We start from the raw sequence: 22,551 nt of genomic DNA, 5'->3' as shown, positions 1-22,551 counted from the left end.
CACACTTTTTCTGTAAAGTGCCAAATAGTAAATACTTTAGGCTGTGTGGGCCAGATAGTTTCTGTTTCAACTACTCAACTTTACCACTGTAAGATGAAAGCAGTTCCTAACAATATGTAAATGAATGGGTGTGGCCATGTTCCAAAAACTTTATTTACTGAAACAAGTGACAGGCTGGATTTGGCCAGTGAGCCAGTTTGCCAACATTTTGTCTAGGAGGAAAAGGAAATCGGTTTGGTCAGCACATAGCAAAACCTCTTCTACAATGATCTTACCAGCTGTGAGACTTTGGGCAAGTGACTTATCCTCCTAAGCTTTAGTTTTCTCACCAATTAAAAAAAAAAAAAAAAGCCATCTGCCTTGATTTATCTCAGTGTTATTGTGAAGATTAAATGGGATAATGGATCATTAGTACTTTGTAAACTATAAGACAATGTACACATGTATTCTTTTAAGAGTGTACAGAAATGCCCATTAAAGACAGCTGTTAACCCTCTGCTTTTCATAGACACGGGAACCCTCATATAGTGGAACAAACAAGGGAAAAACACTATTATTGTTTTAAGACACTTGAGTATTAGTTAACATTATTCCTGAAAATCCAATGGGCTTAAACTAATCCAATTCTTGGTTTATTCTTTCCATGAAAACCACAGCTTGGATCTAACTTGAGGGTTTAAGTTAGAAAAGTAAAACATTGGTTGATTATATCAGCCAATCTGGAGAAAACTTTATTTAGAGGACTTGATACAAATGTAAATAGAATTTCTTTGGAAAGGATTTTTGTAATAATGAAACAAGTTTAACACTATATGAAACGTGTATTAGTTGGCTAGGGCTGCCATAACAAAGCACCACAGACTTAAACAACAGAAATTTATTTCTTCACATTTCTAGAGGCTAGAAGTCCATAATCAAGGTGTCAGCAGAGTTGGTTTCCTCTGAGACCTCTCTCCTTGGCTTGTAGATGACTATCTTCTCTCTGTGTCTTCATATGGTCTTCCCTCTGTAACTGTGTCCTAACCACCTCTTCTTATAAGGACACCACTCATAATGGATTAGGACCCACCCTATGACCTCATTTTACCTTAGCTACCTCTTTAAAGACCCTATCTCCAAATATAGTCACATTCTGAACTGCTAAGGGTTAGGACTTCAACATATGAATTTTTGGGGAACACAAATGAGTCCATAACATAAAGTTTCTGCTTCACTCTAAAAAGATAAGACTATTTCTTAGAACCCTAAATCAGTTTTTTTTTCTCTTACAGATAATTTCTTTGAAGTTGCTCCTTTCCCTTTAACTACAGCTCTTTATTATCTTTTTCTCCCTTCATATTATAAAAAAAAAAAAAAAAAAAAAAAAAAAAGAGAAAAGTCTTTCCTAAATCCACATGTCTTCTAAAAATGGAGTTTGGACAAAGAAAGGACAAAGAGAATAGTTGGTTCTCTGTCCCCTTTTCAGTTTTCTCTATAGTTTCTCTTGTTAACCTCGGTAGTTTGAGTCTAGAGGGAACAACTTTTAGGAAATGAAAAGATTACAAATGGATATTAATTGGTGATGAAGTCAACTATATTTGTATTGTACTATTATAGAGAAGAAGGAGTTATTGTGTGCGTGTGTGTGTGTGTGTGTGTGTGTGTGTGTGGTTTCTCCCTTAACCATTTTATGCCAGTATGAGTAAGGATGCAATAAAAGATCTAAAAATAGCATTATGAGTGTTAATTAATGATTGAAAAGTGCTTTGAAGGTGAAAAAGCATTCTATAAGCAAGAATAAGGCAATACTACTGCTGTCATGCCAGTAAAAAAGCAAAAGCACCATTATGGCGTGCTGGTCATTATAATCTGTACCTGAAGCTCTATTCTTAAAGTATTGCAAAGCTCAGATTTCACTGTTTAAAATTCTACATTATCTAAAGGTTACTAATAAAAACACTTAAAGTCAAACAAAGCGCTCTAGTAAATTAGATGTATGTGTGGCCTATTAAGCTCAGGTCCTGTATTGTGACTTTCAGATCAACACAGTGTTGTGCTATGATTAGCAATTGATAATTACTTTGAGTTTGTTATTTTAAACCTACTACAGATTCTTAACATCTCCAAGCCTTTCTCTTCATTCATTCAACACATATTTATTGCCAGGCATTGTGGTAGGTGCTGCGGATATAACTATGGGTAAAAACAGATGTGGCCGAATGGGAGAAAATATTTGAGACTACATATATGATAAGGATCTATCATTCAGCACATATAAAGATCTCTTACAACTCAACCACAAAAAGATCAGCAACCCGATTAAAAAATGAGCAAAAGATGTGAATAGACATTTCTCCAAAGATGATGTAAAAATGGCTGACAAGCATATGAAAAGATGCTCAACCTCACTAGCCATTAAGGAAATGCAAATCAAAACCACAATGAGATTGACACATTTTACTTACTACGATGGCTATAATAAAAAAAAAGGAAAAAAGAAAATGAAAGAACGAAAGAAAGGAAGGAAGAAGAGAAAGAAAGAAAGAGAGAGAGAGAAAGAGAAAGAAAGAAAGAAAGAAAGAAAGAAAGAAAGAAAGAAAGAAAGAAAGAAAGAAAGAAAGAAAGAAAAAGAAATAAAGGGAGAGAGAAAGGGAGAGAGAAAGAAAAAGAATAAGTGCTGATACTGCTAGTGAGGTATTACAACTGCTAGTGATACTGCTAGTGAAGTAGTACAACTATTGTGGACAACAGTTTGGCGATTTCATTAAAGGTTAAATACAGAATTACCATATTACCCAGCAATTCCACTTCTAGGTATTTACTCAAAAGCATTGAAAATGGACACTCAGAGAAATACCTGCACTGGAATGTCAATATAAGATGTGTACAAATTAGCTAAAATGTGGAAACAACTCAAATGCCTATAAGCTGATGAATGGCTAAACAAAATATAGCATACCATACAATGGAATAGTAGTCAGTCAAGAAAAATAATGAATTACTGATACATGTTCAACATGGACAAACTTTGAAAACATTAAGCTAACTGAAAGAAGCCAGACACAAAAGGTCACATATTATATAATTCCAATTATATGAAATATCCAGAATAGATAAACCCATAGAAATAGAAAGCAGATTAGTGGTTGCCAGGGTCTAAGGGAGAAGGTTATAGGTTGTGACTGCCTAATGGCTCTAGTGGAGAGACAAATATTAATAGATATTAATTAAATTATTCTATAAATAAATAATTTTGTATGTCAACTTGGCTGGGCAATGGGCCTGGAGGATACCATGCTGAGTGGATTATATCAGACGGAGAAAGACAGATGCAATATGATTTCACTTATATGTAGAATCAAAAGAACAAAACAAACAAACGAACAAACAAAACAAAGAACTCATAGATGAAGAAAACATTTTGATGGCTGCCAGATGGAAGACGAGTTTGAGGGTGTGGGTAAAAAAGGATAAGTGATTAAAAAGTACAAATTGGGTATTACACAGTAGTTATGGGGATGTAAGGTATAGCATAAGGAATATAGTCTATAACATTGTAATAACTATGTATGGTGTCAGACGGGTACTAGATTTATCAGGATGATAGGTGGGAGGGTTTTGGGGGACAAGGTGAAAAGGGTGAAGGGATTAAGAAGTATAAATTAGTAGTTACAAAATAGTCATGGGGATGCATAGTAAAGCATAGGAATATAGTCAATCATATGATAATAACTATGTATAGTGCCAGGTGGGTACTAGACTAGTCAGTGGGATCATTTCTTAATTATATAAATGTCTAACCATTATGTTGTACACCTGAAATCAATATAAAATAATATTGAATGTCGACTGTAATTGAAAAATTGTAAAGGGGGGGAAGGTGAAGGGGAATAAGAGGTTCAAATTTCCAGGTATAAAACAAATAAGTCATGGGGATGTACTGTACAGCTTAGAGAATAAATTCAATCATATTGTGATAGTGCGGTACGGTGTCAGATGGTTGCTGGACTTATGGTGATCACTTCTTTAGGAATTTAAATGTTGAATAAGTATGGTGTACACCTGAAACTGACATAACATTGTATGTTACTATATTTTAATGAAATTCTTTAAAAAAAATTGTACATAATTTATAAATCACCCTGTACCTCTGATGGCGATCATTCTTCTTCATATGAATCTACTACCTCCCGGAGCTTTAGTTTGAAGAATCCTATTACCGTGTTTCCCCAAAAATAAGACCTAGCCAGACAATCAGCTCTAATGCGTCTTTTGGAGCAAAAATCAATATAAGGCCCAGTCTTATTTTACTATAATGTAAGATCAGGTCTATAATTAATATAATATAATATAATATAATATAATATAATATAATATAATATAATACCGGGTCTTATATTAATTTTTGCTACAAAAGCCGCATTATAGCTGATTGTCCGGCTAGGTCTTATTTTCGGGGAAATAGGGTATTAGCTTACCTGACAATATCTACAACTAATCATTGTCTCTATGCCTGAAGAATGACAATTTTCTTTCTCATTGTTCCTGTTAATAACGTATATAAATGCATCACCAGCATACTCCACTAAGACTGAGGCACGAATAACAGAAATTCCTCTCATGACAAACCAAGAAACGACTTCAGAACTTTATGGTAACATTTTGCTAGAGTAGAATTCAGTGTACGTTGTGTCAATTTTTGAGAAAAGTTCTGCCTTCTGATCATTACTGTATCAGAAGGATTTTTGTTATCAGGAGATTCTTTTATGAGATGGTCTCCTGATTCCTCTCAGGACAGCACCACAGTTCACTTCTGGAAGGCTAATGGGAAATCTGCCTGCTAGCTTTTTTTTTTGTATATAATTGGTCTTTTACCATAGAAATGTTGACTTCCTGTTGTCCACAGTTCCAGCCTGTCTGAACTCAGGAAGTTAACCATTCAGAAAAGAAACATCAACATTCTTTTAGCTTTTTGCTGACTATAAATGATGAAAAGTAGTTTACAATAGAGAGAAGGCTGCTGGTGCAGCTATGAGTCATTCCTGCCCAGATCTCCTGTGACTCATTTTCCTTCATTAAACTGAGCAGAGTCAATAGCCCTTCAGTTTTTTGAACAGTAGATCCACTGCACTAATGACTGGCTGTTGAACAAGTTTAGCTATGTTCTAATTTATTTATTAAGCAACAGTCAAACAAATATAAAGTACCCATCAATAGATAATGGGAGGACATTAGTGTTTTGCTCATGAATTAGACCTAAAACAGCTTCTTTCAGATGAAAATGGAGAAGGCTGTCCTAACCCCTACCAGCATAGGAAAAAAAAAAGTCAATTTTTGAGGCTCTCCTCACTCCCGTTTTTAGACCTTGTATCTGGTAGCCATTTGACAGGTCCTATTGCCCTGGGCCCTCTTTCTTTGGCCCAGTATCTACGTGGTTTCTATCCCACCCCACTGTTTTTCTGCCTTTGTGCCACTTCTGCAAACCTTCCCCCTTTTGCTCTACTTCTGTCTTGCCATCTGAATACTTTGTCTCTAGGTCTCCTCGCCCCTCAACCAGCATTTCACTAAAATTATCTATTCACACCTTAAAATCTCAGGGATCTAAAGTGCTTGTTTCAACTTGATCTTCTCACTCCTAATTATATTTGTAAAATAACTTTTAAAAATAATTTTTTGGTAGTGACTCCGCATTTGTTATCTACCATAAAAAGTAATCAAATGTGGGAACTTAGAAGAGAATTTAAGAGCAGAGCTTTGGAGTTAGATAGGTCTTGGGTTAAATCTGCTATTTTCTCTCTAAGTGACTTTGGGCAAGCTGTTTAAGTTTTCCAGGCCTCAGGCTTTCTCAACTACAAAATGAGATAATAAGGATTTGTAGATTAATGAGATATGTATGTGTAAGGGTGTTTTATTGAGGTGAATAATAAAATATTCTGTCATGGTTAGATGAAGTCTAGGTGTACTTGTTTTCTGTCAAAAGGTGTTTGGGGGAAAATCTTAGCTACTACACAGTCTTTGATACATTTGAAACAAATGTCCAGCCACATTTCTTGAGTTTTTGCACAGAATCCAGAAAACATTTGGGAGAGAAATTGAACTTGTTTCTCTGAATGTGATTCACTTCTGTTCACCAGTGGGTGAAGAGGAGGGGGCATTTATGTTACATAAAACCTGCTTACTTCAATGTCTGGAACCTTGTAGGCATTCAACCTATGGTTATGGTTGTTATTATAATCATAGCGGATTGGAGGAAACATTTTGGGGGCTAATGGAATTTTAGTTGACCTTCCAAACCATCATTCTTTCAAATGATATTCATCAGTACTGTTAATAAGTAACGCCTTACTATTGTACAGTGTTTTTTATGTACACATATGTTATTTTCTTTAGTTCTGAAAACAACCCTGTTCTTATTTCTGTTTGACATTATTTCTCATTTGTTATCAGCTGAGACTCAGAGATAGTGTGATCATATAATATCTTGTCTAAGCTGGGATGCTTTGGATTGAAAAGGGCATTAAACTGGGAGTGTCCCAAGCAAACCAGGATGTTTGTTTACCTTATTCAGAGAGAGTAAGACTGCTCCAAAGCCACCTACCTTGAAAACTGACAGATTTTGGACTGGAAGTAAAATGTTCTAATAAAGCTATGTAAGAGTCTTCTAGAATTTCTAGAGGATGGTATGGCGCTGGTAGGAAATTAGCCCCTTCAGTTCCATGTGATCATTACCATGAAAAAATACAGATAAGGCTGTCACATCAAGTAGGTGTTGATCTGTTCTAATAATGTGTTGAGTTGTCCATAAGGATAAGGGATTGCAATTATGAGACGAGATTTCCCACTCTCGTCTTAATTAATTGATTCATCTATTCTTTCATCTAACAAAACTATATTGAATACTCACAGAATCATTTTTCTATTGCTTTGTAACAACAGAACCCCCAAATCAGTGGTCTAAAACCTCAATAATTTTATTTTCTCATGGTGCGGTGGGTCTGAAATTTGACTGAGTTAGGCTGGGTGGTTCATCTACTGGTCTCACCAGGGGTCACTCATGTGGCCACTGTCACATATAGTAGTAAAACGGGGGCTGCATGGCCTTTGTCACATGTCTAGCAATTGGTTCTCACTGTTAACTGGTTTTTGAAAGGATTCTTAGCTGGAATGGCTCTAATCCTCACTTTTGCTCCATGTGATCTTTCATCCTCAAAGAGGCTAGCCTAGGCTTCTTCATAGGTGGCAGCATCAAAGAGTAAAAGCAGAAGTTTTACGGCCTCTGGAGGTCTTGGCTTGGAACTGGCACACTGTAATTCTGCCCCCATTCTATTGGTCAGAACAAGTTGTAAGGTCAACCAGGATGAAAGGGGTAGGGAAAGCAACTCTACGTCTTGATGGTAGGAACAAAAACATATCTTTGTGAAAAGGAGCGTGGCACATACATGAGGGAGGAATTCATGGTTAATTTTTGCAATCTATCTTAATAATTATACATCGCTATAATTATACATGGTAGGCAGTGAGGACATGAAAATTGATAATGAGCTCATTTGCTTGGGAGAGATAGGCAAGGTGACAACAATTGCAATGGAAGGTGAAAAGTCCTTTGACACAAGGGTGCACATGGTGTGGGAACACAGGCGTAAAATTAGTAGCTAACTCAAACTGGCAAATAATTGCCAGAAAAGTGATCCTCTGGGCCTGAGAGTGTTTATTTTCATCATGCTTTTCGTCTTACCCAAAGCTCAGTGTTCAGATACGCGGGCCCTGCTATGGTTTCTTTGATCTGACCCTTCCCTTTATCCACTACTTAGAGGTGTGAGGATAAATTGGTAAGAGAATGAGGAGAAGGTATTATGGAATAAATGTTTGTGTCCCCCCAAATTCAAATGTTGCAACCCTATCACCCCCAGTGAGGTAGTGCTAAGAGCAGGGGCCTCTGGGAAGTGATGAGGATTAGATGAGTTCATGAAGGTGGAGCCCTCATGAATGGAATTAGTGCCCTTATAGTAGTCAGAGGAGAGCTACTTCCCTTCTCTGCTCTCCAGCATGTGAGGATACAGCAAATTGATACTCTGTACCCCGGAAGAGGGCTCTCACTAGAACCTCTCCATACTGGCACCCTGGCCTCAGACTTCCAGCTTCCAGAACTGTAGGAAATAAATGTCTATTATTTATAATCCACCCAGTCTATGGTAGTTTGTTACAGCAGTCTACACTGACTAAGACAGAAGATGAAAAGGAGACCAGTGAAGGAGGGAAGGAGGGATTTTAAGTGTTCCTCCCTCACTTACAAATGAGGACACGGAACTGAAGCATTAAATAGGAATAAAAGGAAGATCTTTTTTTGCTACTATTGCCCTCAAATTTAACCTCTGCTTTCAAGGCTTGAGAGTTTTTAGTTCTGTTTACACATATGACACTAGAATATTCAAAACAATAGTTATAGACTTTTCATGCAAACCAGGTCTGAAAATAGCCAATGTGCTGGCAGCTTGGCCTTTGACCTGCATACTCTCAACTCAATGTCAAAATAGTGAGGTCGAGTTAGGGATATTTGGTGAGTGGCTTTATTTCTAGCCAGGAAGTATTAGATTGAAGGAGAAAAAAAAAAAAAAAAAAAAAAAAAAAAAAAAAAAAAAAACCCTTGCTAGATAATAAAGCCAGTTAGATTTATTGTATATACGACAGTAGGGAATTCCTTTAATCACATATTCTCAAGTGCCTTTGGGAACTTGGACGATAATAAAGTGTATGCTGAGAGGAATCAGTGACAGTGTTTTCCCGAAGGAGAAAAAGTGATACTGGAGCTCATCATTCCAGTGTTTCTTGAGGGGCTTAGAAGAGAAAATCTCACAGCTGCCTGCAACCTGGATAAGTGGAGCGCTGGACTGGAACCTGCTTAGGAAAACTGTTACGATCCCTGGCTCGTTCTGTCCTGGAGAAGTTGGTTTAGTTCTGGTTTATTTAACAGTGTAAGGTAGCACAAGGGATGCAGAGGGCAAAGCTGCATTGGATCTCTCCTCCTGAGCCAGGCAGATCATTATGAGCCACCCCTTCATATCTCTGTGGTGTTGGGTGACCTTGTGGTTTGTGTCACTGGTCCTAGGTAATGGGGAGCAGACTGAGGTCAGAGGGCGTTCCAGATAGTTGGGTGCAAACTACACCACTTGGTGGCCAGATGGCTCTAGTAATCAAATTAAATGCTGGACTATCAATCAATGAGTGTATATTTAACACCTATTATGTGCTCAACATTATGAAGATATACAGGAGATATAAGAACAGTTTCTTCTCTCATTTGAGTCTGCAGTCTATTTATGAGCTATAAGAGGACAGATAGCAAAAGTCAGCTTCTATTTTTGTTTCTGTGAAGCTGTGTAACATCAAATATGGGGAAATGATGCATGTGTTTACAAACGTATTCTTTAAAAATCTGTCCTTTTAATGTGTTACATCAGACAATTATAGAGAAGCTGTGAAAATATGATCAAATGATCTCCCTTGATGAGGAGATGTAGTAGTGCGACTTACATAGGATAAAATTATTACCACAAGGTCTCAGAACCACATCTGTTACTACTGCTTCATTAATAATAGCTAACAATAACAGGCCACCTCTGTTTAGCACTATGTGCTATGCATTCTTCTAAGCCCTTCACACTCATTATCTAATTTAATCACATTACAATGCTCTGAGATACTTTCTGTCATTATTTCCAGGATCTGGGAACAAGTAGTATGCCCAAGGTCTCATAGCCAGGACGCGTCACAGGATGTCAAACTTGGGACAGTCAAGATTTGGGGTGGCAATCACATAGGCATTTGGCCCTATTCTTGTACTAATCTGTGTTCTTGATTGTAAACAAAAGAAACCAACTCTAGTTAACTGAAGCAGAAAAGGAATAGAATGTATTAGAAGGATATCAGCAATTACATAGAATAGCCAGGAAGTTCTTAAGAACCAGTCTCGGTGGTAGAAGTGGGTAAAGGGGGTCAAATATATGGTGATGGAAGAACTGACTCTGGGTGGTGAACACACAATGCAATATATAGATGACGTATTATAGAATTGTATACTTGGAACCTATATAATTTTACTAACCAATGTCACCCCAATAAATTTAATCAAAAATAATAATAAAAGGAAAATAAAAAAAGAACCAGGCTCAAAAATAATCAGGAGCCAAATGATATTTGGCAGCAAATTCTATAGAAAATGCCCCAGAAACAGTCAATTTTGGAAGTTGCTATTGAAGCTGCTGCCAGTGGTAACTTGCCCCTGGATCTCTGGACAATCCACCCATAACCACTGCCAACAGCCACTCTCAGCCCCTCTATCTCCATGTCAAGGCTGGATCACATGCTTACAACCCAGCATCCCGGAGGAGAGAAAGGAATTACTTGTCTTTCTTCACCCTGATTTCTTCCTCGTTTGGAATTACTCTCAAACAGGGAAAGTGTTTGCATGCTGGGTAGGCTACCTGACAAATGCCAATTGCAGGGCTTCGTAATGTATGACTGTGTGCTACTGGAGTGCCCAGGCCAACCTTTTCCCACAGTCCCTGATGCTGAGATTTCCTACTTCTCAGTGGGTTGTTTTTTTCTTTGTTAGCGTCACTCCTCCCATGACCATGCCTGTGTCCTTGCCCCCACTCCAGGGTCCTGTGTGAGTTTCACAGCTCCTCCTGCTGTTGCAGAAGCCATCGCATGATTTCTCCTTCCTGGGAATTATATATTTATTCAATCTGTCTTAGAGGTTAGGATTTAAAAGCCACTTGCTTTGGCTCAGGAATTGGGATGAGAACATTCGAGTGATTACTCTCAACTTCAAAAGAATTTAAAAGTTTAACCAATTTTATTCAGTTCAACAAATAATTATAGAGTGCCTACTAAGTGCCAGCACTTTGTTAGCAACTTGGGGTATACAGAAGAATAGGTACAGTTTCTAATGTCAGAGACATTATGGTTGAATTACAAAAACAAACAAATACGTACTTATAGTATAGCTATCTTTACTCTTGTTTCCTCTCTAATCCCCCTTGTTTAAAAGGCTCTTACCATAAAGCAAACACATTGTGAATAAAAGTGGTGGTACATATGCGTGGTTACTTACTATATGTCATACAGTGTTCTAAATGCTTTGCATTTATTAACTGACTTAATCATTGCAACAAACTTTGGTGATATCATCATCATCTTCGTTATCAGTCCCATTTTACAGATGAGGAAGCTGAGGCACTGAGAGATTAAGGATTAAGGAATTTGTTAAATAACTGACATGGCTGGTAGGTGGTGAAGCTAAGTTTAAGGCTCTAGCGCCCTTGCTCCAAATTATTATGCTACATTATGTGTCCCTCTAATGACACCCATCTGAAAACTGTATTTTTTCTAATGACAGAAAAAAGAAAACAAATGCTCTAATTGTTTGTTCTCACTCTTTCAACCTTGTTTCCTCCTCTTTGGAATCATCTATTAACCAGCATACATATTTAAAAATTCACTACATTTTAAAATATTGTTTTTGAGATCTATTAATTTGAGTTGATGCATGCCAAAAAGTCTCTAAATAGAAAGATACCAGTCTGCTGTAACATCAACAATTGGCCTTATTAAAACAACAGCAGTAGTGATTTGTATTATGATTCCTGCCATTCTTTGATGCTTAGGGGAGTGCTCGCTCAGAGGTAGATGCTCAATAAAAGCTTTTTGAGACAGTGATTACATAGGCTGGAGTACGCAGCTAATAAATCTTGTGAAGCCAGGCCTCGCCTCAGCCCCTTTGGGATGGAAACTTACAGGAGTTGCCTGGAAGGATGAAGTGAAACAAGTAGCTTGAATGTGATGCTTGGCAGTTGGATGATCCTGCTTCCTTTTGGGTGTCCCATTTTGGAAGAGGGAATACCACCCACAGGGGGTCACTGGGCAAATGCCCAAATTCCCAGTGAGATAGAGTGACCTTGGATGGAATTAATCTTATGTAAGCAGGACCATACTCATTAATCATTCATAATAACCTCTTATTTATGAACTAATTTCAAATAGACATATTGAATCCATTTTCCCAAGCAAAATTGAGTTGGGTAAATCATAAACAGCTAAATTATAGTTTTGGCACATGAACACCGTTTTGTTCCATATTTAGAATTATTTGCCTCCTAGAGTAACCTAATACAATGAGAACACTCTGCAAAACACTATAGAGAGTGAGTGTTTATAGAGACTTACATCTGATTTACATTTAAGGAGCATAAAACTAATTGCAGAGAGACTGTGCTACTAAAACATTAAACCTAAGGGACAGCTACGTACAAATGCTTATAAGAATGCTGATTTGACTGCTTGAAATTGAGACCTTTGAAATTAATTTCCACAACTAGAAATAACGGTATCTTAAAATGTCTGCAATGGACACAGATATATTATAAATAATCCCTGGACAAAGTAGCTAGCTGTTATATAAAAATATCTCTTTAATATGAGATTAAAATCTAGATTTGCAAGTAGTAATAAATATATCCATCTATATTAGTGTAAAAAAGTGACAATGTTTTAAGAGAAATAAACAGGTAGACAGCTAATGGTCAGTGCCTATGATAAATTGCCTTATTGTTATTGCAGTAACTTTTATTCTCACTAAATAGCCTAATTTTTCGTTTTCCTATAACCACATATGAGAGAAAGATTACCCTACAAAGATAGTGTTATTTTTAAACCATTTCAAATAAAATACCCTTCCAAACTTCTATAATGGAAGTTAGCACATCTACTAGTCTTTTATGATGCAAAATTCTCTAACTTAGAAATTATATATTGCTTTAATATTTTCATTTTCAAACATTTCAGAGCCTTCTTTCAGTAGTAGTTTCAAGTGGCAATGGTTCTCTGAAAAGTAATAAGAGTAATATTTTATGTGTTGAGAATGTTATATTATTTATCAACTCCCATGTACTGTACATAATCCTTTAAATCATTTGCATCCATGTATGTATGCCTGTGTGTGTATACACACACATAGTGGCCTGTTTTCTCTGAACGCTTTGGTGGGTTGTTTTGTCATGTCTTTGCTGTGGTGTGTCTGCGAAGGTTTAAATGAAATTTATAGCATGCATCATATATTGTAAGTTTGTCTATCATATAATCAGCATGCAAAAAAAGCATTTTTGAACTATATATTTAAGTCTCGTAAGTAATCAGATACAAAACAATGCAAAAATGTGAACATTGTATGGCAATTAATAACATCTCTGCCAGTGTAAATACATTTTTTTCCCCATAAATCATTTCCAGCTTGTCAAAATGGATCTGTGCTGGCAAAGAAACAAGGGTAATGTTTCAATTTTCTCCATCTGGCAAGAAATTTTCTGTTAGATTTCCTCCTTCCTTTTTTTTTAGTTACAGAATTTATATGAGCAACTACATATAGTATGATTAAGAAAGGGTGCTGTGTGACAGGATACAGAACAATGCTGAATATTAGGAACTCGATTCTGAATAACAGCCCCAAATTGTACATTCATGTCATATGTGCATATATCAGAAAATATTTGGTTGTTGAAGCATAAAAATGATTCCCTTTGTAGCAAAACATTGCTCTCATTAAATAAAGCACAACTTTCTTTTAAAACGTTTTCCCGTAAGGACTTGAATATATTTTAACTTGTTCAGCGTAATTTCTTATACTGATTGGGGATGCATTTAAATCTTAAAATTTTTATCATGTCACTTTACAACACTGTAGAAATTCTGGTAGCATACACACACATAAATTCCCAATATGGATCTAGGAAAGAATTTACCCTTTCATGACCCAATATTTAAAACCGAACTCAGTAGAGCAGGCACACGTACTATATACACATTGTGCTAATAGATCTATGGCAGCAGCAAAGTATTGGCATTTTTAACTACAAAAATATCTATAAATTACTCTGATCATGAGGATATGAATCCATTTGCAAGCACTGAAATGCACTTATTTTCACATACAATAATGGGTAATTTCCAACTTTCTTTTATTGTTTATACCAAAATGTTCCCAGAGCTTATACAGTGTGCTATCCTGCCTAGTAACTCAATTCTCTACAGTATGGGGGCAGGTTTGATAAAAATGCTGTATATTTGAGTACCTGCATGTGTCCTATGGGAAACCAAGCACAATATAATAGCCATGCGAATGGCTGCCTGTGTAGCATCCCTTCCTAAAATAGCTCAGCATTTGGAAGGACACAGATAATACAGAGGCGCAGAAAACTCATTTATATCTGGTTTTGGACTATACTGTAAATGCCTTGGGTTGCTTATTTTTCTCTTCAATTAAAAAAGAAGTTAGTTAATTTGTATTAGGTCAGCCATTGAACCTTGAGAGGGAAGAAGGAGAGGCAGGGAAGGATAATGTGCTGGATTCTAGTTTGGAAAATTCACAGGCAGATAATCAATGATTGTGGGCACAAACCTCCAGGTAAACTTGTATAAAGAGTGAACTGTAAGCATTTTCCCCAGGAGGGTGGAGATCAGTGCAGCATCTTTGGGTCCCATAAGCAAACCAGCTCGTGCATTTTTTTGTATATGACTTTATCCATCATGTAGGTCATTGAAGAGGTGGCTCAGTGTGTTGATATTAATCACTTAGAGACAGGATGCTTCAGTTGTCACTTACCCTTGTTGCAGATAGTTTTAACTGCACATATGGAACATTATTTGTCATGCACTCTTCTGAGACCCCTAGAATGTCAGGACACAACAGATGATTAAAGGATTGAGAAGCAACCTTCACTCTGAATATCTTTGTCTTAAATTGTCAGATCCGAGTTTTAATGCAATTTGGTGGTTTAGTTTTCTTTCACTTAAGTTTTATGAGCATATGCCAAAAATTATTTTTATAAAACTTTACCCAAAGAAGTAGCCATGCACAAGAGACTTGGAATTAAATATCATCAAATCAGTAGCTTCTTCCTCTCTCACTGCCTTCCTTCTTCATTTCCCCTTTCATGGGAGAATTTATTATTCAATCTAAGGCTTTTATCATTCACTTTTATTTGGGATTAACACTTTACACTGAGGGAAATTAGCCTTGCTTTTTACTGATCTTGTTTAAAAAAATGATTCTATCATTCCATTATATTAAAAACACTCTATGTGTAGAATTGTGTAGGATTCCTCAACCTGTGTAACATGAATTCCTAGAGCTACATGCAAATCAGTTCCTCAGTATGAAAACATAATTTCCCATTGACATCATAATAGAAAAGATATATTTTAAGCGTTACTACAAAAAAGATATTTGGGTCCAAAAATGAACAAAAATCATACTGAAAAGTAGACCAAATGTTTTAATACTATAAATTTTTAAAAGAAAAGGAGGAATAATGTTTACACTGTTTAAACTAAATTGCAAAACTATTTGAACTGAACGTCTGGGGAGACTGTCGTTATCACAGTGTGGAGCGATGATGGAGCACATTGGGAGATGGAGAGGTGGGCACGAGGGTCTGCCTCATCCTGGGAAGGACCATTTTGTTGTATCCAGCTGTTACTGAGAGAAGAGCAGGGAAGGGACAAGGGAAACTTGGTCTGCCTCTGGGCTTCTCCATAATGTTTTCTCTCTTTCTTCCCTTTCCCCGTGGTTGGACAACCACTTTGTAAAATATTACCTTTTTTAAAAGGTCAGATTCCCTCACTTGTCTTGAGAGGTTTTGACACTCACTTGCCAGAAGCAATGAGTTGGGCCAAATAGGTTCTCACAGTTCCCTCTATCTCTTAAGTGTTGTTGATTCTTAATCTTTCTCAGTCTGTCTTTGTTATCTGTAAAGTAGGAAAACTGACTGGTACTGGTCTATAAAGTCCTAAGGAGAGGTTCTTCTTCCATTCAGGGTAAACACTCTGGCAATCTTATCTTTATCCTCAACCCCTGACTGCACTTGTGGAAAGTCAGTTTGGGATCTGGGAAGAGAGGAACCAGCAGTTGCTTTTCTTCTTGGTTGGAGGTTCCTGACAAAAACTCCTATGTGGAGATCCTCTGGGATTTATAATTACTTAGCTGCAACATTCTCTCATCTGAGCCTTGCAGAGGTTATCATAGGCGATGGGTTAGTTATTGCAGGCCCATACACTCAAGAGAATTAAGCTACATTTTCCCGTGAAAAAAGTAAAATCAAGTGAAGGGTCAAGTCATGAACAAGTGGAATGTTTAATGAACTTGGGAACCTAGGCTTGCAGCACTACTTCCATATGTTGCTCTAGTGTTTTGTTGGAGCAGACCTCCTTTGGACTCTACATAGAGGATGGGAATCTATATTGTATTTTTATAAACAGTAAGTTGGCTTTCACCTGGAGCAACTGAAAAGATAGAAGCTAGAAAATAACATGATCTAGTAAGATTTTAGAGATATTACTCTTCCTTCTTATGACAATTTTATTTTTTTGCCCCTGCATTTAATCATAGCCTAAAGATATAACTTCTAGTCTTGCCAACCACTTAAGAAGTTAAGATTGTCTAAGGAGGGACTGTGAGATTGATTAGTTTGTTTAACTTTCACCAGTAGGAAACTGAGGCATGGAGTGCCTGTATGATTTGCCAGAGGTCAGTGTTTAGGACAGTTCTCGAATATAACACCTAAAAGACAATAACACAGAATGTTTACAAGTTCGGGCTTTCAAGTCAGGCAGAACTAGATTCTAACTTCAGCATTTAGTAACTTCCCAAGCCTGAGCTTCCTCAACTGTAATCTGGACAAATAATACCTGTTTTGTAGGATTATTGTGTGCATAAATAAAATACATGTGTTGCTCATATTTTAACTGTTGGGATAAGGTTGTTATATATAGCTATATTTATTAATATAGTTTCCCATTTAATATTATTTCATTTAAACTGTGCTGCCTACTTTACTAGAGTTGATTGATCTGTTGATAGCATCTTTTCATTCTTAATAGTATTAATTAGAGTAGAAATAGAAAAAAGAATAGAACTTAATTTCCCCTAGAGTCCTAAGGGATTTGTGCGGGTCAATTTATTAATGAAATGTGAAGAACGTTTGGCAAACCCACCAAATGAGACAAAGCATTGTAAAGAGGCTTTAGAAGGAATTGGTATCTAATGTTAATGTCTATGGAATGGAACTGTCATGGGATAATGGCCTTTTGATGGTACAGAAAATGCCAAGGCAGAGATAAGACATTTATTTTTAAAGCACTAGACAATCACCTTTGGACAGTGTCCTTCCACCAGGTCTTTATTTCTAATAGACCAATAATTGATATGGATGTAATTATTTTTCTTGATGGATTTGATATATGAGGCAATGGCCTGGCTCACTCTGTATAATCATTGAGTTGCTGCATCCTCACTGGTCACCAGAATGAACCTTTTATGCTGTGTTCTCTCCAATCAGAATTCTGAGTATCTGTGATTTTTTTTCTCTCTAAATACCAAGTGCAGCAGTATATTTTGTTTCCTCTCAATATCAAGTGCAGCACTCTAGTATATCAGTAGGGTGACCACAAGGCTTAGTGCTTCGGCTTGCTTGAATTGCCTAATTTCAGGTAAGCTGAAACCCAGAGACTGTAGCCACCCTAGTGATAAAACCATCGGCTCAGGTACTTTTTTATGTCTCCTATAAGCAAAAATCTACATTGTGTGTGCGTGTGTATGTGTGTGTGTGTGTGTGTGTGTGTGTGTGTGTGTGTGTTGCAGCAAATATTTTCAATGTGAGGAATCAGATTTGCTGATGACCGTGATCTTTGCTGTAAACCAAAACTCAAACTCTGTGAAAAGTTCATTGAACCATTGTTGTTGAAGGAAGTATTTGTTGTAGGATAATAAAATCGACTGTAAAGTCAGTTCTGTAGACCTTACTACCCAGAGAAAACCACCACGTGCCTGTGTGTGTGTGTGTGTGTGTGTGTGTGTGTGTGTGTGCATATGCACACACATGTGCTAGAGCATGTGACAGGTAGGCATCTGGCACCTTAACTGGGTAAGCTGGTTATTGTCACTCCTTTACGGAGAGTAATGAAGCCTAGTAGAATGTCTCTGATTTGTTATTATTAATTGTGTTTCCAGGAAACATGAGACAAGGTAGATGGTTTGGATTGACTTTTTATTTGCTATAAGTATGGTAATTTCAACTGCACACTATCTTGAATGTATATGTTTCAGTTTAATGGATTTCTTGAGTCAAGTTGTGGCCTTATACAATGAAGTTCATCCCGTAGTGCTGTATGAAGACCTTTGACCTTCTGTTCCAGGCCAACCCATGAACTCCTATAGAGCTCAAATGGCTAAAGCAAGATTTCATCTTTTGTCTCCTGTTCTGAACTTCTCTGATACATGTCTTGAATTTTTATTCAAATTACTTTGGGTTTTAATTTATTCAGTCAAATGTCAACCAAGTGTTGTTTATCCTGTGGATTACATTCATGCTCACTGCAGAATTCTCTAACATTTGATTTCTAATTATTTTCTTGTTTATCCATGTGGTAGGATGTTTTGAATATTACCTTCTGACCACTGACCAGTTGGAATTATAATTTTCTCTCTTTCCTAAGCATCTGGTAGTAATATTTGGCAACCATGTGGTCTCAGCAAATCTAATGACTGCATCGCCACATCTTTTGTTCTATAGCACTCTCTCCCTTAGGTATTTATTGTACTTAAATAAGCCAATGCATTGTGGCTATTGGACTTGAGCCTTACACATAACATGCAACTGCAGCCCTTCTAAGATTCCTGAACACAAGGCTATACAAAACAGGCTTGAGGAATATATCCAAGGAATTTCACACTAAAAGAAAAACAGGAGACTTAAGACAGTGTAGAGCTGGTTCCACAAGAGAAAACTCCCTTGAACACCTGACTGCTCTAGTCCACTGTCTTCCATTCTACTTTTAAACCTGTTTCCTTCTACCCCCTTCTGAGCACAATCCTCTTCCTACCTCCATGTACATGATTTTTGGAATTATGGAATAATACTGAACCTCTCATCTGTCCCTGACAGCCAGACTGATTTAATCTTGGGATGGGAAGAGAAGCATGATATTGGACAATGGCAGTGCAGCCATTTGGAAAGGACATTAAATCAAAGAAGGGGGGAATCTAGGTTCTATTAGAGTGAAGAGATCAGTCAGCACAGTCAATGGCATGAAAGATAATAGTATTATAAAAACGAGGGGTTTTGCATGGTTAGAAGGTACAAAGAAGCAAAGTAGAAAAGTGAAGCTGGAAAGAAAGGTTGGATCCATATTATGAAGACCAAAGTGCTATGCTAAGGAATCAAGCATTAGCATCTGGTAATTGAGTCAGTGGAGATTTCCAACCAGATGTGGGACACAATTAGTATTACATTTTAAGAAGGGGTCTTTGGAAAAAATGGGCTGGAGAAAGGTAGACATAGATGATATAGATATAGATGAAAACACAGATACATAGATACACTTGTAGATATAGATGATATTGATATAAATGAATATAGATGTAAATGAATATACTCATAGATATAGATATAGGTATAGGTATAGATATAGATATAATGGAAGGAGAATTGACTCTGGGTGGTGAACACACAATGTGATTTATAGATGATGTAATACAGAATTGTACACCTGAAATCTATGTAACTTTACTAACAATTATCACCCCAATAAACTTTAATTAAAAAAAATAGATACAGATACAGATACATAAATATCTCCTATTGATTCTTCCTCTCTGGAGAATCCTGACTAAAATAATGGGGGAGGCTGAGTACTTATGAAAGGTTGGGAGGACTTGGAAAAGACAAAAAAGGGACAGTTAAACTTCCTGAGAACAGAGCAAGATTCAAGACCCAGGAATGTAAGATGAAGAGAGGAATAAAAAATGACTGCAAATGTTTTGTCTGAGCAATTGGAAAGGAGTTATCGGTTGACATAGATAAGGCTACAAGTGGAGAAGATTTTGGGAGAAGCTCATGAGTTCAGCTTTGAACATGTTGAATTTAAAATGCTCATATTTAATATGTCCGTTAGACATATGAGTGGTGATGTTGAATAAGCAGGTAGATATGTAAGTGCGGAGATTGGAGAGAGAAGTCCAAGTAGACATTATATTTAAGAGACTTTAATATTAAGATATTCTTAAAGCCATGGTACTGGGATATATTACTAAAAGACAACTCTTGGTAGAGAAAAGAGGAGATTCCAGGATTGATATCTAGCTCCCCTCACCCTCCATCCCTTGATGTTAAGAAATTAAGGAGAAGAAGAGAAATCAGCAAAGGAGACTAAGAAGGAATGACCAGGGATGTTGGAGGAATCAAGGAAGTGGGGTGTCTTGATGTTGGCATGAAAGTGGAGTAAAAATCTCACATGTCTTCACTTTCCCACCCACTGGTTGAATGCAGGGGCTTCCAAAGACCTCTAGAGGAAGGCAGAGAAACGAGGTCTGAGGAGCCTGGTTGCTAGATGACTGCATGTAGCCTAGGCTCTCACTGCCAACCTGGACTGTGACGAGGGCAAGAAGTAACATTGGACTGTACTACACCCCTGAGATTTGAAAATTTTTTAAAGTAGCTGTTAGCCTACCCTGACTAACACAGGAAGTGGTGCCATTTTAAAGGTGCCAGCTTCTCATTTTGAGCACTTTAGCACATTTTAGTTGTTGGTGTGCACGTGGATGTTATTTATTATTAATGAGTCATTAAAGAACTACTTTCACCTAGACATGGTTTATTTGAAGTTAGGACGTTTGAAAGCAATAAAATACTATTTTCAAAAAATGATTGATCATCTGATTTATGCTTTTCTGAAAAATTATTCAAGATAGATGTCATGTCTACCCTGGATTCTCAGTATGAGTTGACCTGGCATAGGCCAAGTTTCAGCAAAGCCTAGTTCCAACTTGGCCCTCTGCGAATCGGAATGGTCAATGTCTTATTCCTGATGCTCACCTTTAATTGGATCCTGAAAATACCTATTATTGATGGGAAGCTGTCAGGTTTTTTTTTTTCTTTTCTTTTTTTTAAGGTTTATCATTGATAAACTTTGATTGATTGCTATGGTTAAAGAAAAATGTCTACTTTTCCCCAAGTGCAGAATTTGGAATTGCATTTGGTGAATTGATTGAAAAATGGTTGTTGTGAGCCTGAGGTTGATAGTGTGAGCCCTGTTTGATGCATTAGAACCCTAGAGTATTCATTCTCAAGTTTTTCAATTCTAGCTACAGAAGGACAAGTCTGAATAACTGTTACAATGGCTTCTCCACATACTTAGCATAAAACTGAGCGATATTACAATGGCCTACCTGCTCTTTTATTCTGGCTCCCTGCTGTTCACCCACCTCACTCTTGCCTACCTCCTGGCTCTTCCTGGAGCACACTGGGCATGCTCTCTGTTCAGATCTTCTGCACTTGCTGTTCCTGCTATTTCACCCGGATGCTCGCGTGACTTCTTCATTTACGTTATTCTTCTTTCACTTCATTCTGATATTGGGCCTACCTGTCCACTCTATCTACAATTATAACTCCCATCATTCGGTGTCCTCCTCCCCTGCTTTATTTTTCTTTATAGTATTTATGACTAACAGACATTGTAGTATGTAGCTATTTGTTTGTTTATTGTCTGTTTCTCCCTCTAGAATGTTAGTTACCTGAAGGTAGCAACTTCGTGGCATTCACTGCTGTGTTCCCAGCACCTAGAACTGTGCTTGACACACAGTAGGAGCTCCGCAAATATTTGATGAATAAGTGAATGAATGAGTGAATGAAGTAATGAATGGAGTGAATGAATTAATGATTTCTCTAAACAGTCTTACTTGATCTTAAAAAAGACTAATTGTTCTTTCCCCATAGTACAAAATACTAGAATGAAAGCCAACTTAGATGGGTTTTGAGCATAAGAAATTTCAGAAAATCTGGAAAAAAAATGCTTTTGGCCCCAATTCCCACCACACCCTCCTAGCTATCTTCTGCTTCTTTCATACTTTATTTATTTATTCAATAAACATTCAATAAATTTATGTTGAGCATCATCCCCCCCCAATCTAATAGAGAAAAAAGCCAAGCTCTATCTTAATATTATATTTAGTGGAAATAAGGTCTTGAATAAGACAGGCTTCCTTGAAAGGAATAAAAACCAACCCATTGGCTGTTGTTCAAAACTTTTCAGGTTCCCAAAGGGAAAAAAACAGCCCTGTCTGCATTATTTACTATCCAATTTGTAGCCACGGAATCTATTGGTTTTCACATTTCCATATTTTTGAGGCACATTAACAACCATAAAGAAAAATATTAAATGTGAAAACAGTTAGATATGTGTCAATAGAAAGTCTGCTTAGGAAATGCTTCCTGCCACACCGATTCACAGAATGCTGACTTACATGATTTCATAAACTCAGTTACCCGCTTGCAAAGTTATCTAGTGCTTAAAATGTAATAAGAGTTAGAGGCTTTTTTCTTTGTTTTTGCTGTGAAAAACTGTGTTTCCTTTAGAGGAGCTCACAATTTATATACTGAAAATATATAAAAGAATTATGTGTCAACAAAATGGTGTTTAAGGTTTTAAATCATCCTAACAGTCAGCCCTGAGACTTCCTCACTA

Source organism: Rhinolophus sinicus, chromosome 14 (assembly GCF_057876585.1).
Source record: "Rhinolophus sinicus isolate RSI-liver-muscle chromosome 14, RSI-T2T, whole genome shotgun sequence".
Classification (NCBI taxonomy): Eukaryota; Metazoa; Chordata; class Mammalia; order Chiroptera; family Rhinolophidae; genus Rhinolophus; species Rhinolophus sinicus.
This window is presented reverse-complemented; position numbering follows the sequence as displayed.